Here is a 2,981-nt window from a genome sequence, read left to right as displayed (position 1 = left end):
GCCTCTTGATAAGGTAATTATGCATTTATTTATTTAATCAAAATTTCTTGCCCTGACCATGATTTCGTTCCCAAAGGATTAATCCTTTCTAGGGGTGAATAGCTTTTTAATATTACACCTTATGGCCAATTATGATTAACACATGACTATCCATTTGTCTGCATTTTATTTTAGCATTTACCTTTATATTATTATGAGAACAATTAACATGAAACATAAAAAACGAGACATGTCATAGGCTAATGCAGACCAGGGCAACATCAAAACAATCTATGATTATGCTGGTGAGTGTATCTAACAGATGCTAGGCGGTCACATCAATTTAGATGTCTCTGTATTTTCTTAACTAATAACATTATAAGGGATACTCAATGATTCAGTCTCAAAGTATCAAAACAAAATAATTTTCTCAATATTACTTCCCTCCGCCCCTTAATTGTAAATACCGTTAAATACCGTTTGAAAAAAAATTATCTCTAAAAATAAATTTTCTTTCAATTTATTAGATTTTTTTTCTTAATATAATTTTAATTAATACTATTAATTTGTTTTAAAATATGAAAAGTCAAAATTTAATCATATTTTTAATTAAAATAGGTACATTGATTACATTACCAACTTTTTTTTTTTATAAAATAGTTAAGGACAATATTACATTATCACTCTTTGTTTTAATGTCATATATGTTAGGATTCAAGATTTGTAACTAACTACAAGAAAATTGACGTGTCAGATCAAATTTATCATTAAAAATTAATAGTTGTAAGTAAAAATAAAAAATACTTTGTGACACCTAGTTCAATCGTCAACTTTAAGGGGGCGTCTTATTATGTTTTTGAAGACTGTCACTACATGTTTTTTATTTCTACCAATTATGATGAGTGTCACTAAAAACTAGATAAATATAAATAAAAAATTGATCTATTCATATGGTATTGTCTATCACTAAAACTTATTATTATTTATTAAATTAAATTTATTTTATCTCATTACTAATTGAAATTATAAATTATTAATACCGGTAAATTAAATTTAAATTTATAATTTATTTTCATTAACTAACTCCATTGTAACTTACAATAAAATATAATTTAATTTCACTAATTCCATAAAATGCATTTTACTTGCATTTCTAGCATTTTAATTATAGCACTAACCCGAGCATCATATCCTTGTGGCAATATTGAAATGAAATTATGAGCATTAGAAGCTTATGAATAGAAATTTCATCAACAAATATTTCTTCATTGATTGGATTATAAAATCTTTGCAAAAGTGATATAATAGTTGATTTTTCAGAATCAATTCCTGTAACTAATGCTATTATTTTACTTGATGAAACTTTTAGACAAAAATCATTTAGGATCACACTGTCTGATCTTGATGGATACACAAATTCAACATTCTTAAATTCAACTTCTCCTAATACTTTCTCTAAAATTTCTCCTTCCATGTTTTCATAACCTATCTTTGGTACTCTATTTATCATTTTCATTATTCTTTGTCCTGCAACACTTACTTTTAAGAAATATTTTAGATTGGGCAAACCAGCTCCTAAAGCCCTATCACATAATCAAAATATATATAATTAATAAAAATCATAAAAAAAAGATACCACTTAAACACAATATTTCAAAATCGTAATCAAGTCAGAACCTTTGATACTTTTGAGCATCACAATTAAATATGATTGACGAAGTCTCATTTATGGTAATTGAGATTTAAAAACCATGATGACACGATCATAATTGCGATGACATACCGTTTTTAAAACCATGTTTAATCCTAAAACTCATAAAGTACAAAATATATGAGCTGATACTACTAGAAAAAGTCAAATTTCTTATTGATTGGAGCACATTGGGATCTCCCTACGAAACTTATTATTGCATAAAGTCCTTGTATAGTTGACAATTTAACCTCACTTGAATCATATTTGAAACATTGTTTTGAAGATATTTTGTACTAGGAGAATTGTATAAGTGGCACTAGTTTTACCAAATAATGCACACAACTTAGAATATTAACCTGGTTGTGAGGCTCTGCTCTTGTGACTCACAGTTGACACAATTTCATCCCACCACAAACGACCAAAAGACCTGTGATTTTTCAACAAATACATTACAATTTTGATATAGATGAAATAACCAAAAAACATAAAAACAAAATTTGGACAATATGCTAATACATACTTTGAGCTTTGAGGAGATTCCGTGGACAAATGACATTGGATAATCAGGAACCTATGCAAAAAAGAAATGTTTATGTGGTCAACAAATAAGTAGCTTTAAATAAAAATATGTGCCTAAGACAATACAAGATTAATACCAAAGGCTTTCCCTGACTGTAGCAACACTCTTTCAATTGAAGGGTCCCATTCAACTTTGTTGTCTTTCACAAGAACTCTAGGCAGGTCTATGAAGTTTGCAGGTCTCTGAAGTTTGCAGTCTCTTAAGTTTGCACCCTAAAAAGCCAAGCAAGAAAAATTAATACTTACAGGGAGATAAAATAATCTAACATCACATAATGTTCATTCAAGATATGAAGCCTTCTTCTTGGGAATTTGGCTACCTCTTTCATAGGCATCTTTATTTAATTTCAAGGGCCGATGATGATACAGAAATCTATGCGGTGCACTTTTATTGGTAGCCATATAATTCACCATATCTACAAAACAGAAAACAAAGATCAGACACTATCAATTATGTAGGGTAGTTGGTGCAGTTAATGCATAGAAGAAGGTAATATGACAAATTTTCTTACACCATGATATGTAACATGCAATGCGATCACAACATACACAATTTTAATTATAACAAAAGTAATGCCAAACAAGACAAAATGCAGTTCAATTCGCTACAGTTAGTAGATTTCGACTGATAATAAAGATTGGTTCAATTTTATTTAATAAAATCAATATGTTAAATGTTTAATTTCAATACAACCACGTACATTTCACTGCAATGACAAAAGGGTATTCT

The 2,981-nt window shown here is 28.5% G+C and overlaps 1 long non-coding RNA gene across 1 annotated transcript; it reads right to left on the bottom strand.

The window, feature by feature from the left end:
* Positions 1-1,734: 1,734 nt before the first annotated feature.
* On the bottom strand, positions 1,735-2,654 carry LOC140921010 (uncharacterized). The gene is made up of 4 exons (XR_012163856.1): positions 2,572-2,654; positions 2,329-2,464; positions 2,193-2,243; positions 1,735-2,099 (listed from the first exon to the last, which is right to left on the bottom strand). It is a non-coding gene; the product is annotated as an uncharacterized lncRNA (long non-coding RNA).
* Positions 2,655-2,981: the final 327 nt, after the last annotated feature.

The sequence above is a fragment of the Cicer arietinum genome, chromosome 7 (assembly GCF_000331145.2).
Source record: "Cicer arietinum cultivar CDC Frontier isolate Library 1 chromosome 7, Cicar.CDCFrontier_v2.0, whole genome shotgun sequence".
Taxonomy (NCBI): Eukaryota; Viridiplantae; Streptophyta; class Magnoliopsida; order Fabales; family Fabaceae; genus Cicer; species Cicer arietinum.
The sequence above is the reverse complement of the archived record's forward strand: the minus strand, read 5'-3'. Positions and strand labels throughout refer to the sequence as shown.